General features: G+C 38.0%; 1 long non-coding RNA gene across 2 annotated transcripts in view; it reads left to right on the forward strand.

Moving 5' to 3' along the window:
* The first annotated feature begins 3,694 nt into the window (after window positions 1-3,694).
* LOC108396156 (uncharacterized) overlaps window positions 3,695-19,420 on the forward strand; it is a 134,560-nt gene continuing 118,834 nt past the window's right edge. For both annotated transcript variants that reach the window (XR_005061839.2, XR_001852878.3), the window contains exons 1-2: window positions 3,695-3,850; window positions 4,368-4,657. This is a non-coding gene — a long non-coding RNA (uncharacterized lncRNA). The remainder of the gene's footprint in view (window positions 3,851-4,367; window positions 4,658-19,420) is intronic.

Genomic DNA, 19,420 nt, shown 5'->3' on the forward strand with positions numbered 1-19,420 from the left:
AGAAATAGGGGGAAAAGAAATTGTACTCAGAGGGAACAATATGTGCAAGAACACAGGGCCATTTGGGAGCACTGAATACAGAAATTGAATATACAAAGTAAGCAGGCCTGGAAGAAGAGGTGCCCACGACAGGAAGAGGTCCTGAGAAAGGAAAAGACCAGACATGAAGAGCTGGTGTGCCTGTCTTGAGTTTCACTTTGTATTAAAAAAGAGAGTCAGAAATGATCTGAATCATCATCATATAGAGAAGCCAAAGTTGTGTTTTAGAAAAGATTGCTCGGGCTGCATTAAGGAGAATGCATTAGAAGTCTACTGCAAGATGGCTTGAGATAACACTAATGTAGTCTACACAAACGTGGTCCAAATGGCCTTCTTTAAAACAGAAGGTGAGGGGGCACTACCTTCAGGGACTTCGCCAGTCCTTTCCACCTTTCACCATGTGTGTGGTGGGTATGTGTGTCCACAGAGAAAATGATTCAGGTTATGGTGCAGTTCTGGTAGCTGCTTCTCTCTAAACATAGTTCAGACCCCTGTGCCTGCCTGTTAATACACAGCATAGACCAGTGTGAAGAGAACAGAGGGGAGGAAGGAAAATGGAGTATTTAAAAGTAAAGAAGGGTGGAATGGTCAAACATGAATTATACAGATTCCACGGTCTTCCATTTTGACAATTCATGAAATTAAAAAAAAATGGCTAGAATATATATGAACTAAAGGTTAACAAGATTCAATGTGGAGAGAAATCAATAAATGTAGGAGGATCAGAAAAAAATCTACAGTAGGAAAGAAAAGCCCAATGTACCTGCTGAGGTAGGTCAATCTAACTTAATTGGTGATGCCTTGAAGAAAGAGATTTTAAGTAATGATTTGGAAAGAAAGATTTAAGAAGAAAAGAGGTAATTAGAAATATGCTATGTTTGCCAGCAGGAGACATTGCATTGATTTCTCCTTAATGTTAACAGGTTCCTCAGAAGAGTTTCTGGCTTAAAATTTGGAGGACATGTTATGTTTTGTGAACAAACCAAGAGTTCTGCAAATTTGTTAAATGATCACGAATGACTCAGGACTTAAAAAATGCCAATAGTAGTTATAAAGAATTCAAAATGGATGAATTCAAAGACAGTTTCATTCACAAGTGTCAGTGAAATGAATAGAAAGTCCTTTTATGCATGTGTGAACGTGTGAGTGAGTGTATAACTGTTTTGGTAATTGAAGTTGAAAATGAAACATAAAAAACCCAGGTGCCCAGTTGTGAGTTAAGGAATTCCCAAGAATATAGCTAAATTGAGCATTTAATCCTGGGTACAGTATATATATATACTGTCCAACACCAATCCCATGGGGCACTCAGAGGTGGGAGATGAACTACAGCATCTCGGAAACACTATGAGGACCCATTAGTGGCAGATATTTTGCAGAGCATGTTGAGGGAAGTAAAGGCTTCCTTTGTGTTTCTAGGAAGCCTTTACTTCCCTCAACATGATATATATATATCTGAAGATATGTATATATCTTTAGAAATCTCTAAAAGCCTGAGTTTGGGGTGAAAAAATTTTATGCCCATGAAGTTGAATGTTTATATTTTCTAGAAGTGATACATTCCAGGTGATGAGCTACACTAATCAGACTCATAGAAGCATAATGAACAAACCAGAGTAATGCATAAATTTATAATGAGAAATTTAGCTTCCAGGCACAGTGGTAGACTTGTGTCAGCTGATCTGCTTAGTGGGGGCAAGCTATATAGGAAGGCAACTGATGATCAGATAACTTCTTATTGAACTGGAATAGGAACAACCAGAACAAGGGGTATAATCCAAATGGCTGGAGTTTTAAGGGCATGATAATTTAAGATTCTTAAGTAATACAAATAGACCAAAAAACACCAAACCAGGATTACTGGTTCTTTAGGATGTGTTCTTCCCTGAATGAAACTAAGGATGTGGTTATAGATACTCTCCTCTGGGTTCTCTTTTGGGCACTGTGCAGACTATTTCCCTTTCTGTTTAGGCGAATGTTAGAAGGAAGGAGAGGAAATCCAAGATGTTTTTGATGAATTTAGTACAAACTAGAGAGAGGGAAGAGGTAGGAGTTTCCTGGGGCTAGCACTAAGTTAAGCTTGAGGAATCTGAGGAAGTTATAACTTCAGCAGTTTTGTCCTGAAGCAAGAATGATGACTCAAGTCTCCAGGGACAGGCATCAGGGATCTAGAATTTCTTCGAGCTAAGGGCAACATGGCCTTGTGACAGTCGGCAGCTGTGATGCCAGTGATTTTGACCTGAAGCCATAGAGGTAGATGTGGAAGAAAAAGTCTTTTTCTGCTGGAGAGTGAATGAAAAGCTTGAGGGTTAAAGGAAGATGAGAAGAAGGCATAACAGCCTGGGTCAGAAAGAAATATTTGAAGAAACCTTGAGTAGGTGAGCATCTGTAAGGTTTTGATTAAAGTTGATTTTAATTCTGAACAATGTGGACTATTTTTAAAATTCCTGAATTTCTCAAAGTCTGTGTGTTGAGCTCCTGCAAGGAAGGGCAAACCTGGGCAGGAACCGGAACATCAAAAGACTGGCCCTCCTATGAGTGACCAACAGTCTAACACACACAAGTCTCAGGTTTACAGAAACTTCACAGGTGACATGACCTTGTGTGGATATATCTCCATGTGGGGCCCAGGGGAGATGGCTGCATGAAGTACTTGCTCACCTTTTTGAAAACTGATTTTTTGTTTAACGTAGTCCAGTGGGACTTGTGAATTCTGAGTCCCACTGGCTATCAGAGCCAGGTGATTTGAGGATCTGTGCCTTGCATGGGAGCTACAAAAGTTGCAGTGTTAGATGTGTGGACAAGCTCTTTCTAGGGAAAAGCTGGAGAACTGGTTTTATTTTTGGAGCTAGCCAGAAGGGGATTTGGAACAAATACTAATGGTGGTGTAGGGATGAAATCATCATGCCCACATTACCATAAAGTAGGTTTGAAACCCCATTCCAGAAGCTATTTTCTCTATTAAAGGGATCAAAATAGATCTCAGTTCCCATTGGAGCAATATGCAGAACTCATGTCCAACACCAATCCCATGGGGCACTCAGAGGTGGGAGATGAACTACAGCATCTCGGAAACACTATGAGAACCCATTAGTGGCAGACATTCTGCAGAGCATGTTGAGGGAAGTAAAGGCAATTATTAAAGCTAGTACTTAAATTTAACTCTGAGCAGTTTTCATAAAGAGACGATGAATAAGTACTGCAATAAAAGCCAACCTTTTTTTCAGCCTAGACTGGTATGAATAAACACAGCATGGGGCCCATAAAAAGGCTTAGCAGGGCCTGCATGTTGCAAGGAGAGGAAACCATGCTGGATTAGAGCTCAGACTCCTTTTTAACACCCTGGCAAACAGTTTTCATTAACCTTTTAGTGGAGAGGCTCTGAATGTGTATTCCAGACCTCCGACTATAATAATTGCATGTAAGTGTGCTTAAGTTAGCAACAATAAATTGCATTTATTTTTAATTGCATGGTATAGGTGAACCATTTTTAACAAATTTCTTCATCATTTCCCAAAGTCTTAGTTAAAAACAGCAACAACACAAACAGCCACAACCTTTGGTACTGATCTGATGAGAACGCAGATTGAGCAACTTGACTGATGATTGAAATCAAGATACTGGATCTCAGTGGAATAAACTAGAGAGGACACAACAGCTGCAGAATGTTGTTTCTTTCTCAGAGTGCTACACATTGAAAAGACCGGGCTGTCAGGAGCAGCAGTTGTCCCAGCACCACAGCTGGGGACCTGTGAAGGGCAGTGGAGGATGGACCTAGATCAGAGCTAAGGTCAAAGTAATGGGTTGAATGGTGAGTCTGCTGTATTATGCATACATGATGGAGGCGTATGGGCTTTCAAATGTGTTTCCAGGGTTCAAGGCACTGAAAGGTAAATAATCACCTCACCCCTAAGACATCCACTACCAGCTTTCACCTGGTTTGCATAGGGTTCCCACTCATCTGCTGGGTCTGGCTCTTTTTAGCTCTGGGTCTATGTTTCTGGAAGCTATATAAAGTGGTGGCTATCAACAGGTCCTAAAAACGTCCATTCCAAACCATACCTTTCTGGGGGGCTGAGGATATGGACTCAGGTGCAAAATCTGAAGTCCTCAGATTTTACCACTGAGCAGGGCTGGGAAAGCTTGGTCTGACAGCAGATGTGAGTTTTTATAAAAACTGCCAGATGCCACTGATAGAATAGGCCAGTGTTTGGGAACTGATTATTTACTTCTGGTATCAAGGGCTCAAAGCCTTGCTATTTATTATTAACTGTATTCTATAAAACCTTTTGTTTACAAATCACTTAAATTGGTTTTTTTCTCCCAAGGGCTTCTGATTAACTCACAAACTATGGAGGAAAGTACAGCTGAAACAGGTTAAAAGACTGCCCGGGGTTATGTGGCAGGACTGTGAGGATAGAGCTGTTATGAAAACAGAAATCCCTGGAGCCGCCTCGTAGCCCGCAGAGCCGCTGTGCTGCTGCACGTCTCCGTGCTGCTCCCTCCAGCTCAGCTTGTGATTCCTAAAGTAACTCTCGCCACAGGCAGTTTACAGATCATCTATTTGGTGTCCACAACTATAAATAATCTCTTGGCAAAAATGAATTTGAGCTGCACGGTAAGTAATAGAGTTAAGATGCCTTCATTTGACTCTTGAGTATGGTAAAAACTGGTTTTCTTAAGCCTCTCATATTCAGTACAACATCTCTGGAGGCCTGTCATACCTCGAGAGTAGTCAAGGAAGGAGAGTTTGTATTTGAGTGAAAATACATTCATTTCCGGCCTTGGCTGACTGGAATAATGGCCTGGGAAATGGAGGCATGAGACAATGAATTAAGACAATGCCCCACATTCAGCTTCTCTATGTGACTCTACCTGCCTCCTTCAACAGGTGTGCCTTTTGTGACTGACTTTATTTTAAATCATTAAGGTGAATGGAAAATATCAGGAAAAGTTGTCATTCCTATTAGCTGTTACCACAGTTTGGAATATACAGATACGTGGAGGTTTTTAATCACATAACTGATGAATTTTGAGGTGCTCTGTTTCTACGTATGAAGTGTGAAGAGATAAGCCTACTTTTAAGGCTGGTGTAGACGGTTACCTTATCTTATCTGAATAGTCAGGAGGCAGTATTACCCTGAAACCTGGGAGCAGGCCATGCCTAGTGTAGGACACAGCTTTGAAGTATTTACCCTTAGTGTTCAGGACCTTCCTACTTGTCTGTCTTTATCCCCCTTCTGTCTTCATCATGCCTCTGGCTGTGCGAGCCCTCCATTTTTAAGTCCTACCAAAGCACGTCTTTACCTGAAGCCCTTCTCCTCATATTCCAAGATTGCTCTTCTGTTTTCTAAGTCTCTGCTATTAAAGTACTCATTACTCTTGGGATAGCTCAACTGGAGTTTAAGAGGGAAGTAATTTAAGGCAGCCGGTGCACTCTCCATAAAGGACTTAATTGTTAAGCTAATTCTCTTAAGAGTTATTTACCTTTCAAAATGGGCTTGTTAACCCAAAGGAGTCTTGATTTGGGGGAATTTCACACCTGAGAAGAGGAATGAGGCACAGTCGGAGTGTGGAGCAGAGAATTTAGGGCAGTGGGATCCTCTCCCTCCTTGTTTATCATATGGGCTTATGCCTGAGGTTAGATAACTGCAAATTTTGATCAAATTGATCATCGCTGCCCTGTAGAATAAGCTCAATTCAAATAGATAATTTTGTGATGACAGATGATTTAATAAAAGGCACCGGGCTTGTTGGTCTCCTTCCCTGCCCAGAGACGGTCATGCATCTTCATAAAGTAGATTATTTGTTTGGACTCTAAGACGCTCATAAGTGTTCTGCTGCGTGATGTGGTATCCTTCTCACCTTGCCTGAAGTTCACTTTATACATCACTAGGGGGTTATAAAACAAATAGAAATGACCTCTGTGTGTAATAGTGGTTTTCTGTCTCTTTTTCTGCTGGTTCCTGGCTCAGTTGATGACACTCTCTTCAGTGAATCAGATTCTATAGGGGTGAGATATAAAACAATTCTAGGCTATGCTTTTCTCACAGCTGGGGTAGGACGGCAGCATATATTCAAAAGAACTGGCTGAGAGCTGTCAACTAAGGGGAGGTGGAAAAAGGAAGGCTGATGGCAAACGTCAGTCAGTCCTTTCATAGCCCCACAACAGGGACAGGCAGATTTGTCTGAGGTGAAATGGAAAACTTTTGGTGTTCAATTCATTATTCATATTCCCTTGAGTTTCTGGGATAACCAATAAAGAAAAAGACCAATTTGGTTTCCAAGAGCTTGAGAAAAGTTATGATGTTTGTGAAGCCAACAAGCCTCATGGGAGACAGGCAATTAGACAACTAAAGATTATTTTAAAGCTATGCATATTGGCTAGAAGACATATATAGGTTACACAAATCACTTCTTAAATTAGTCTTCCTTAAATATTTCCACCTCCAGACAATATTGTTACTTGAGAGGGTGTAGAGGAAAACATTTACAAAAGAGATAGGAGGAGTCAATGAATTTGACCTTCACTGGAACGTGTTTGTCCCAGCAAGTCCCCATCCATGTTTGCCCTGTGAGCTCGTGGCACCTTCCGGTGTTCAGTTCTCTCCCATAAGGCCTAGGTGTTTCTTAATATCCTGGCAGCAACCGCATGGTTTGTATGCTATCTTATAGGCAACAATAATAGGTCCCATGAATGCTGAAATTGCTTAAACCTTAGTTACCTACTCTAGGAAAGTGAAAACCACTGGTTAGCTTTGCTTAGTGGATGATGAAAATAAGACCTAAAGTTGTTTGAGGCTAGATGGCAGAGAAGTTTATAACTGTTCAATTCTGAAGAAAATAGGGGCAGTAGTTTTAATTGGTGGAGATTCTAATTCAAACCGTAGCTACTTCAGGTAGTTGTCCGGGATGGGGTTCCTAAAATAAATCTGTTGCCCTACACTCTGCTACAGAACTGCAGGTTCCAGGAAGACAAACTCTGTCCTGCAAGAAAAGCTCATGGCATAGCTTCAGGTTTCTGAAAAGCATGCTCACACCTGGTGGTCACTGGAAGAAGTGTTTGCAAACTTGCTCCACCAAAGGCAAACGTGTGAGGCTGCTTCCTGCCACGTCTCCCTCCGCCTGGGTCTCCAAGCTCCTCTTTGAATGGAAAGGCCTTCTCCAGGGTGGGGACAGACACAAGCAGTCTGGGAGGAGGGATAACGGTCAGAGTACAGAGCAAATGACATTTCCTTCCTGTGCTGCCTGGCAGACTGCCTGCTTGGAACACACACGGATAGACAGTTGTCACACGTCTTAATTACATGGAGCACAACTGTAGATGACACAGAAAATATATTTGCTTCTCTTAGAAAATATTGGATGGAAAACATGTTAACATCAATCTCAACAAGCCCACGACTCTTGTGATATGCTGGAAACAGCCTATGGAGTTAGTATCTAGACAGCTCTGCCATGTGCTTGGGACTGCCCTTACTTTCTTTTCCTCACAGAGCTGGCACCATCTAGGACCATCACAAGTGCTGCCTGAAATCACAGTCAATGAACATACCTCCCACTATGGTCTCCACTCACATTGTCTTAAAAATTTTAAACAAAATCATAATTGGTTATCCTTCAACTCAAGGAGAAAGAGATTTTGTTTATAATTACATGTTGCCAGGCATTTTGATGACTTGTCTATTCCTAGACCTAAAGCAGGCCTAGTAATACTCTTTAACATTTGCCTTTCCTCACAGCATTTGCGCTGAGATTATCTTGTTTATTGTTTGTATGCTCCAAAGGATTTTAAGACTCATGGAGGCAGACACCATGGCTGTCTTATGGGTCACCATATTCTGGGAACTGTGGACCATTTTTGGTCCACAGCAGGCAAAGAATAAATAATATTGGTCCAATGAAAGAAGGAATAAAGCCGGAAGAATCATCCTGTACCGAATGGGGAAATGAGTGAATGACTGTAAAGCTATTGTTTCTAATCTGACCGATTTGTCCTAACCTGACTTGACCTCTTCCAGGAGCATTTAACCCAGTTTATCATTCTTCCGTAAGAAGCACCCTCTGCCCTTGGACTCTGTGCTAAGACATTGCTTTGTCCTTGGCTGATCCTCAGATTCTTTTGCCAGTTCTTCCTCTACTTACTCTAAATATTGGGGCTCTCCAGGACTCTGTCCTGAGCCCTCTTCTCTTTCCTACATTCACTCTCCAGGTGGGATATCATTATTTCCTTGGCTTTAATTACCTCATATGTGCTGACGACTCTCAAATATATCTAACTAGCCAGGATGTCTCCTACATACTCAACATAAACATGCAACTTCCTGCTTGATCTGCTTGTGAATACCTCACAGCTTTCTTAAAATTAACAACTCAAACTCTTAAAATCTCATCCAGTCATTCCCCCTAACCAACCAGCCAGCCAGACACAACATGACCACACAAAACAATAATCAAAGAAACCAGTCCTTTCCCTATCTAAACCAGCTTCGTAAATGATGCCGCCTGCCACACCATAGTTCAGATCAGAAAACTAGGAGTCATTCATGAGCCATCCTTTCCTTAACTCCTGTAACTACTCTATCTGAAATATCTTATTGTTTCTAACACCAAAATATATCTGGAAGTTTTTTGATGTTTCTCCAGTGCTGGTGGGTTTCCTCCCACCTTAAATAATGCTGTACCACCACAGTGCCCACTCTTGACTTGCATCCTTATATTCTACACAGCAGCCAAAAACCAGAGGGTACCATGCTCTGGCTTAAAGCCTTCCTTGGCTTCCCACTCCTCACAGAGGCATGCGAAGCCCTGAAGGATCTCATCCCAGTCCCTGCCTCACTCACCATGCTTCAGTCATGCTGATCCCTTCTCTGTTCTTATAATTGGTTAGCTCTTGCCAGCCTCAGGATTTTCACCCATGTTTATTCGAGCAAGAATTCTTTCTTCTGCTCATGACTGGACTGAGTTCATCTCATCTACTCATGTCTCAAGAGACTCTTCAGACATCCATGTAAGGAGTTCCTCCCCCATACTACTGCTGTAGTCTCTTTCTCTAGACCCTGCTCATTTGAAATCTAATGCTTTGGTAATCGTTAGAGCTATTCACTAGATAATTTTGACCTTCTTTGATCTGAGCATATTGTGGTGGTGTACTTCTTAACTGTCCTTGAATTCAAGTATAGCCGTGTGACTTGCTTTGCATAATGAAGCATAAGTAGGAGGAATAGAAGCCATTTATGAACAGAAACTTTAAGGCCGCTGTGGGCTTTGCCGCACTCACTTCCCACTGCCGTGGAGAATGTAGGAAGCACATGTTAAGACAAAGCCTCTATCACCCTGAGTCCCTGAGTGACAGAGATGCACAGACCCTTCCTGCAGACTTGCAATGAGCAAATTGCATGAGCCAGGAACAAAGATTCGCTGATGGAAAGCCACTGAGATTTTGGGGTTGCTCATGACCACAGCATACACTCGCTTGCTTCATTTTTTAATCATCTTAGTCCCACTAGACAATTAAATCTGTAAGGGCAGGAACCATGCTTATTTGATTCATCAGTGTATATTAGTAAGTAACTAAGTGCGTAACAATAGGCTCTTTAAAAATAATTTTGAGTGAATGAATGAACAAATGAAAGTTTTCTCCCCTTGATTGCTAAAGGTGACTCAAAATCATGTTACAAATATTTCCATGAAGTTATTAGAGAATAGTAATGTTAGCATGTATTTAGATAGTACTTTGTAAAATGCCATAAAATATACTCATTTATCCATTTATTCCATAAAAGATATCCACTTAATCTCCAATGTGTTAACATTTGGTATATGTGGTAACCGCCAAAAGTTCACAAAGTTATAGATAAGGGCAGTGGTGGTCACTTGAATGGATTGTTAAGGCTGCAATATAGTGTGTATGAAATAATTAATTCCACGTAAATTCTTTAATATATATGCCACCATTGCTTCCCTGTTCTTCCATGCCGACTGTGTAGTGTAGGAGCACTTCTGCTCCTGATCAAGGGGAATAGGACACCTCCTCTTTCAAATGATGGTAACAGGGTTGTCACTGAGTGGTTCAAGGATGGTGGTAGAAAAGGGAGTAAGCCTAGTGCTTCGGTTGGGTGAGAGAGAGAATATTAAATTAAAGTGCTGCTATTACCAATAAAGTTCTTTTGCCAGGATTATCTCAGCTGCTTCTTAAAATAAAAGAAAATCATAAAGTTAGGATTTATAAAGACTACTATATGGCACATAGCACAGCTGAAGCTCAAACCTTGACCTCTGCCTCTAATCACTCCTATCAAATATTTTGGTGACAATACCTAATATTTTACACGGATTCATTTGATAGAAATAGCATTCCTATTTTACAGGTTAGGTAATTGTGGCTCATTTCCTGATACCATACCAGGTATCCCAACTCTTTTCTACATTAGGGCAATCTTTTCAGTTAGAGGTACTTTCTCAGGAGGAAACATTAGCCTTTGCTGGTATTAATGATTATGAAGATCTTGGGAAGCGATCAAACCTAACTTTTCTCTTTTGAAAAAAGGTGATGATAATAGTATCTATTTCACAAAAGGGCAAGTAGAATGATGAATGTGAAAGTATTTTGTAAAATGTAAAGGAGTCTATAGTTTTTATTAATACAGCAATGTGTTAAATATAGAGATAATAATGACTATCTCGCAAGCTTGTGGGAAGTTTAAGAAAACTAATGAGATTATATTTATAACACACTCAGGCTTCTTCACAAATAATTGGTATATAATGTCATGCATAATTAATGATTAGCTATTTAGTTTGTATTTGTATTCCATTTAGGGAGGCAGTGTCTTTACTGCTTGATTTAAAAAATGGATTTGAAAATGATCAGATTGAGAAATAATTATTAATTTGATAGACCTCACACCTGGGCATACCAATAGTAGAATTCCTAGAATGTCATATTATCTTTGAGATAGTGGGCTGAAAGAAAATCTAGTTCTTGTCTCATATTTCTCAAGGATCTGTGAATTTAACAAAGTAGTCTCAGCTAGTTCAGCATAGTAGAATAGAACTGTGAAGCTGATTGTTAACCTTGTTCGAGTGACCAAATTAAAGTCACTATTTTAAAAAGGGAACCTACATTAACTGGAATAAAACTTAGAAATCCTAGACCAAGTCTGTATTATGCTGATCAATAGGGAGAGTTATGAACACTAAGAAGAGTTGGCAAAGGATGTTCTGAAAACCTTCTCTTTGTAGATATGAAAGAAAAAAATAGGTAAGATTTAAGAAGTTTTTATATTCAATTTTACATAGAATAAGCTGTATTAATGGTCTCTTATAGTCTTCTGATTTTCTAATCTTCACTATTTAATAGCTATTCTGTGTAAGGTACTGCACCAGACTCTGTTTCCTCAAAAAATTGTAGCATACTGTTTACAATTTTAAAGTGATCTTTCTGAATCTATAGACCAGCTTAATAGGATATGCATGTATAAGGACAGCTGATAACACATGATAGATAGTGCTAAATGGATAATATGGTAAATAAATATACTATGAGAGTTTGAAAAAGAGACCCTTCTTTTGAAGGGTGTGATTATTATTATTGAGTTGTAACTGTTCTATACTATAGGCACAAGTTGTCTATCAAAGATATTATTTGTAATTATTTTTTCCCAGTCTGTGGCTTATTTTTTCATTTTTTCTACTCATTGAAGGACAAAAGCTGCACTTTGCTGATGTCCAGCTTATCAATTTTTTTCTTTTGTGAATCATGCTCTGGCTATTGTATCTAAGAACTCTTTGTCTAACCCAAGGTCATGAGGATATCTTTCCTATGAACTCTTTTGAAGCTTAATAGTTTCAGCTCTTACATGTAGGTGCATTATCTATATTGAGTTAATTTTTGTATGGCATGAAGTAAGAGTCTAAATTCATCTTTTAACATGTGGACATTTAATCATCACAGCACTATTTGTGGAAAAGACTATTTTCTCCCCATTGAATTGCCTTGGCACTTTGTTAAAGATCAATTAACCATGAATGTAAGGATTTATGTCTGGACTCCCAATTGTTTTATTTTGATTTATGTATCTTTTCTTTTGCCAGTACCACTCTATTTTGATTACTGTATAATTATAGTAAGTTTTGAAATGGAAAATATAAGTCTTCCAACTTTGTTACTCTTTTTCAAAATGGTTTTGGCTATTTTCAGTCCTTTGCATTTTAATATAAATTTTAAGAACAGCTTGTCAATTTCTGCAAAAATGCCTGCTGGTGTTTTGATAGAGATTACTGTACAGATCAATTTGAGGAGAATTGCCATTTTAACAATATTGAGCGTTAGCATAGAATGCTTTTCCATTTATTCACATTTTATTTCATTTTTCTCAACAATGTCTTATAGTTTTTGGTATATGGGAATTGTACTTCTTTTATTAAATTTAATCGTAAGTATTTTTTTTCACTTTTGAGGCTGTTGTGAATGGAATTGTTTTCTTTAACTTCTTATGTGGGTTCATTGCTGATATGTAGGCATGTAATTGATGTTTCTAGGTTTACCGTGGCTCCTATGACCCTGCTGACCTCATGTATTTATTCTACAATTTTTTATGTGGATTCCTTAGTATTTTCTACATACACAGTCATGTTGTTTACAGATAAAGATGGTTTTCCTTTTATTTACATTGCTTTATTACACCATATTGGACCTCCAGTATAAGATTGAAGAGAATGACTGAGTGAATGAACATCCTTGTCTTGTTCTCAATATTAGGAAAACCATTCAGTCTTTTACATTGAATATAATATTAGCTGTAGATTTCAATAGATGCTCTTTATCAGATTGAGGAAGAACCCTTATGTTCCTAGTTTCTTTAAAGTTTTTTCATGAATGTTTTTCAAATTTTTTCTGTGCCTACTGAATCATTTTTTTGTCATTTATTCTATTAATTTTTTGCAGTAAGTTAAAATTTATAAATTATTAAAAGAAACCAAATGGAAACTTTGTAGATAAACAATATAACTTAAAGGAAAATTTTACCAGGGGCCTCAGCAGCAGATTTAAAATGGTAGAAGGAAAAAGCACAGCAAATTTGAAGAAAAAACAAAATTGGAAAGAACAGAAAAGGAAAAAATGAAGAAAAAGCAACAGCACCTCAGAGACCTGTGAGAAACCATGAGTATATGCATAATGGACTCCCAGAAGAGGATTTTCTCTGGGATTATCATTGATTTTAAGCAATTTGATTATGATGGGCCTGAATGTGGTTTTCTCTGTGGTTCTCTTCCTGGATGTTTGTTCATTTTCTTCACTCTACAGGTTTACATTTTTTCATCAAGTTTGGACAACTTAGGTCATAATTTCTTCAAATCTTTTTTTTCTGTAACCTCAAAACTCTCCTGAAAGAACTTCCTTCCAACTACTTATATGTTAGAGTGCTTGATATTATCACATATGTCACTGAATCTTTTTATTTTCTGTTGTTAAATCTTTAAGCTCACTAATCTTTTTAATTCTGCTGTTGTGTTTAATTTGTTGTTAACATGTACAAATATTTTTTAGGCATAATGCTTTTTCAACTCTCAAACTTCCATGTGGTTTTTTTAAAAAATGTCTTCCATTTCTCTCCTTAATCATATTAGGTGATAGCCTTGTACAGATTGAGCATCTTTACAATTACTCTGTAAAAATCCTTGCCTGCTAATTGCATCACCTCTGTCATTTTTCAGTCTGTTTCTATTGACTGGTTTTTCTCTTGGTAATAGGTATTTTCCTGCTTCTTTCATGTCCAAAAATATTTGATTGGATGCTCAAGATTTTTAATTTAACATTTCTGAGTTGTAAATTTTGTGGTATTCAGTATTGATCTTTGGTTTGGTCAGCAATTAAGTTACTTGTACGTGAATTTGATTCTTTTGAGGCTTGTTGTTGAACTTTTTGTGGTACATCTAGAATAGGATTTACTTTAGTGTTAACTTTTTCCACATTATTAAGACTGCATCCTTCTGGAGTTCTTACCAGAAGTCCATGTATTAGTGGAATCTTTCTAGTCTGACTCATAGAAATTCTAGTCCCATACGAGCTCTGCAAATTATTTAGCCTACAATCCTTAATTATTTTCCTTTTTTCAGCAGTTGTTTTCTCTACCTCATGAAATTTTATCTTAACCAATCACAGCCAAGGACTCAATGGATATTGAATTTGTAGAGCTCTGTTTCCCTGTGGCTCTCTCCTCTGTGGTACACTGTCCTATAAAGTTTAGCCATATTGGCCTCCCTAAACTCTAGTTTTTGCCTGCACGTTCACTTTGGTTCTGGGTCACTTTGGGATCCCTTACCCTGAACCGTGGACCAGAATTGCCTCTAACCTGAAAGCTGGGTCTGACATTGGCCGACCTCACTATTTTCCCTCCTCTCAATATTCACAGTCTTGTGGCTGTTTTCTGAAGTATGCAGGATTGCTTAATTTAGCAAATAAAAATATAGGGTATCTAGTTAAATTCTAATTTCAGATAAACAACAAACATTTTTTTTAGTATCAGTATGTCTCAAATGTTGCATGTCATATACTTATACTAAAATTGTCTGAAATTCAAATTTAGCTTCACATCCTGTATTTTATCTGGAAATCCTGAAAAACAGTTGTTTCATATATTTTTCACAGCTTCTAAATGTTTACTGTGGGAGGACATTCCTGTAGCAGTTACTCCTTTATGCATAGAAGTCTGGATGTCATTTGTGAATATTATACATTGTGAATCTCACTTTGCTGATTTTCTTGAGTTTGTTGTCTTCTTTTAAAGAATGTTGAAATTTATTTATTTTTAACAGTTAAGTAACTTGTGGCTCAGCTTGATCATTTTGAAGCTTGCTTTTTTCCTTTTACAGATTTCTTCTGGTATTTCTAGAGTAGCCTGTATTTTAAGGCTGGTTGATTTCACTATTAAGATGTGACCATTCTGGAGTTTCTATTGAATGTCTTAGTTTTCAACAAATTTTCTTTACTTTGCCTAGTCAGAGCTCTAGTATCCCCCGCCCTATATGGGCTCTGAGAATTGTTCAGCTCCAATTTGTCTGGTGTTTGTTCTTTTCCTGCCTCATGGAACTTTACCTTATAGAAACACAGCATAATATTCAGCCAAAGATACAAGAAGATCCCTATGCAGATAGTTGGAGTTCTTTCTTTGCATAACTCCCTCCTCTCTGGTACTCTGCCCTACAAATTTTTTTTTTCTTGTCAGTCATGATGGTCAATTTTAATTTAGGTGGCAGGGTTTTTTTTTTGAGAGGGCATCTCTCATATTTATTGATCAATGGTTGTTAACAACAATAAAATTCTGTATAGGGGACTCAATGCGCAATCATTAATCAACCCCAAGCCTAATTCTCAACAGTCTCCAATCTTCTGAAGAATAACGAACAAGTTCTTACATGGTGAACAAGTTCTTACATAGTGAATAAGTTCTTACATGGTGAACAGTACAAGGGCAGTCATCACAGAAACTTTCGGTTTTGATCACTCATTATGAACTATAAGCAATCAGGTCAAATATGAATATTCGTTTGATTTTTATACTTGATTTATATGTTGATCCCACATTTCTCCCTTTATTATTATTATTATTATTATTATTTTTAATAAAATGCTGAAGTGGTAGGTAGATGCAAGATAAAGGTAGAAAACATAGTTTAGTGCTCTAAGAGGGCAAATGTAGATGATCAGGTGTGTGCCTATAGACTAAGTATTAATCCAAGCTAGACAAGGGCAACAAAACATCCACGGATGCAGAAGATTTCTCTCAAAACAGGGGGGGGTGAGGTTCTAAGCCTCACCTCTGTTGATCCCCAATTTCTCACCTGATGGCCCCCCTGTGACTGTGCCTGTCTTAGGTTGTTCCTCCCTTGAGGAATCTTACCTGTCTCTGGCTAACCAGTCATCTTCCGTGCCCTACAAATTTTAGCCACCCCAGCTTCCCCAAATTCCAATCTCTGTTCCCTTGACTCAGCAAGGCTACCTGACTATGCCTGTAGAGTACCTGTCTCATACTTACATTGGTAACCTCATATCTATTGGTTTCTCAGTTGAAAGTGAAGCCAGAAAGAGCCCTATGCAAAATATTGTTACATGTTGTCTTTCATGCTCCATGCTTTAGGCAAGTGATTTCTTACTCTCCAGGATCCAGCATAGTGTCAGGATCAGAATAAATGTACAATAAATGCTTAATGATTATAAGAACAAATTACTAAATGGCAAGGCATGGGAGTGGAAACTGGCATTTGGTTCCTGATTTGCAGACAGTAAATTGGACATTGCTTGTGGACTGCTGAAACGAATGTGAATAGGGATCACATGTTCAAAGTGGTGCTCTTTAGAATTGTGATCTGGAAGATTTGCTAGAGAGAGCCACACTAGTGGATGTGTTCAAATGACAAAAACAGGAGATGGGCAAATGAAAGATGCCCCAGTGAAGAATACTCAACATATCACAAATACCAGTTTTAAAAGCTGGTTTAGGATGGACTTGATTCTGACACTGGGTGAAGAGGGTACTAGTCCTGAGTGTCCTATCACGGTATAATGAGAGCCAAAGACCATTTGCTGGTTTTGCTGTGGAAAGTGTTCTAAAAGCCAGTGGAAACTAGGGCTCTGTAATCTTCAAGATTCCTTCCATTTCAAATATTCATTCATTCATTCATTCATTCAAGTATTTATGATTGCACCTGTCCTGTGTTCCAGCAACTGACTAAGTGAAGCGAAAAACATGGAAACTTCCCCCTTGTATTAAAGGAGAACATATTATAGGAAAACAGATGTATAAATGACTAATTGCAATGTGGTAAGAAAATTCTTGGTTGAAGTCTTTGTTTTCCCTTTGATGGTCACTGCTGGTGCAGGAAAGAGAGGCCGTAGTTTTAAGTAGAGCCTGTGTGGTTCTGAAGTAAAACTGCAGTGTGGTATGTGGATTAGACTTGTGTGCTGCCATACTTTAGAAACACTTGAAGTAACTCTTAAGAAATCAGCACAAAAAGGACAAAACTGAGCTGGAGGGTGGTGAGTATATACTACTAACTATTGATGTTTGTTCTGTATTTGTTAGAAAAAACGTGTCTAAGTCACATTAATTATCATACTATTTAGTATTAATCTGTGTAAGGTTAACTGACTTATTAAAAAGTTGATTAGATTAATGCTATTTTCATAATGGCTATATTCATTTGAAAAATACCTTATTTTTAGTAAGTAAAAAAAAAATGGCCAAAATACCTTGCTTTAGACAGAGTATGAGGGTACATGTCATGGGCAACAGTGGGTTTGCCCCACCCATTATGTAGGCAGCATAACAAACAGTTCATGGAGTAGTGCATCTTTAATTTAGTGTGAGGATTGTTTTTCTGAGTTACTAGTTAGTCCAGTATATTTTGCTGTCATTAATGAGAACATTGGAATTTCTTTTACTCTAAAAAAGTTTCTTTTCTTTTTCCATGAAGTTTGTTTATGTTTTTCATTAGGAAATTAAATATTAATTATACAAAGATTGGGAAACCAAACAGTGAAAAGGATAAATAGCCATGTTTTCTACCATACAAAATAGTCACTATTCATACCTATATCCTTGCATTTCTTCTCTGTTCATATTTATGCATTTTTATTATTTTACTGGTTTGATATTGTTGAGATTATAGTGCCCAAAAAATCCTGTATCTTTTTTCACCCTCACTGTTTTTCACATATGAAAAGGCAAATACCTAAGAGTTGTATCATGCCTTTCACATCTCCTATTACTAGCTCACTTAGCAGAAGAAGAAGAAAGGGGAAAATAACTAAAATGAATTCTGTACTTGTTGTATCATGTGCCTCTTTAATTAATTCACTTAATTACCATAACAACCATATAAGGAATATGTTCTCTCTACTTTAAAGAAATGATACCTTAGAGAAGGACTTGGCTGAGTTTATAGAGTGATCTCATAAGGGTATATACTTGAGCTCTGAACCCAGGACTGCAGGACTCCTAAAATTGTTCTTACACATCTCAACAAAAGCAAGAGAGAGAAGAAGAATGAAGGAACCAGTGCGGGAACTATGAAGTGGTTGGCAGAGGTGTAATGGGATTACATGGTAATAGGCTCATTTCCAAAGAACCAAGCTTTCTTCAATTTAACCTTCTTGACCTAAAATTTAAGAAAATGCAATTTGAGCAAGGGGAAAAATGGGAAGGAGAAGTAGTCCAAATTCTACTCCCATAAAATTTCTTTTTTAAGCTTGAATTATATCTTTACACTCTCTTTGGAACCTGGTTATTTTAATAAGCACTGTCCAGTTGTGTTATTTCGAAGGAAAGCTTTTTACATTTCTAATTAGTCTTTATTTAAAAAATACCTGTCATCTTAAGGACCTGTGAAGATTTATTTCTCCAATCTATAAAGATAAAATATTTTCTTTCTTTAGGCTGATTCTGCTCAGGTACAGTCATCAGAGGTAATTTAAATGTTATTGTTTTATTGTTGGATGGTCTGAATGTTAGTCTGGGAATCTGAGTTGGTAATAAGCGATTTTCCTGAAAATGTAACTGAGAGATCAACCAATCCACCGTGCATATCTTAAGAATTTCAGAGAGAAGTGAGGTGAAGACCATGCATCTTTTCTATAGAATGCGTTAGCTTGGATTTCTGCATACAGAGGAGCTTTGAATAGTCTACCTCCAATCAAACCTAACATTTATAAATATCCAAAAACCCAACCGATGATTGCTTTTGCCACAATCATCCACCAAACAATTTTTGCTTTTTAAAAAAAATCCTAACAATTTTTATGTGTCAGTCATAGGACAACTGTGATAATCTTCTATAGGGAAACCGAATAAGATATTTCTTGCCTCTCTCGTTTCCACTTATCCAACTACTTACAAATGTTCATCATTTTTTCAAATTCATTCTCAGTTGATTGTTTTCATTCCCAGCAATCATTGTTACTGTAAAAATTTGTTTTTTATGTCAATTGCCTCCTAACTGGTCTTCATGGCTCCCAAATTTCCCTTTGTTTTCCTCATACTCAATGATGGCCAAGTAATCTTTATAAATCACCACTTTGATCAGCTTGTCTATCTGCTAACTGCTCTACGGTCCCTCCAGTATTACTAACCTGGAAGCTGCCAGAAGGTGGGTGCTTGTCCCAGTCCTCCTGGGACAATGTAGGGTATGTAGCAGAACATGGAAGTTTATTTAGTGATGAAGAGTGAATGTCCACTAAATTAGTGGAGGTAGGAGGTTGGGGAACCTGTCTAGCTACACATGGATTTTCCTATTCCTCAAAATTTCAGGTAGAAACACTAGTGCTAAGGACTGCAAAGAAGAACTTCCACAGGTTAAGAGCACCCTTCTGCAACTAGTT

Source organism: Manis javanica, chromosome 2 (genome assembly GCF_040802235.1).
Source record: "Manis javanica isolate MJ-LG chromosome 2, MJ_LKY, whole genome shotgun sequence".
Classification (NCBI taxonomy): Eukaryota; Metazoa; Chordata; class Mammalia; order Pholidota; family Manidae; genus Manis; species Manis javanica.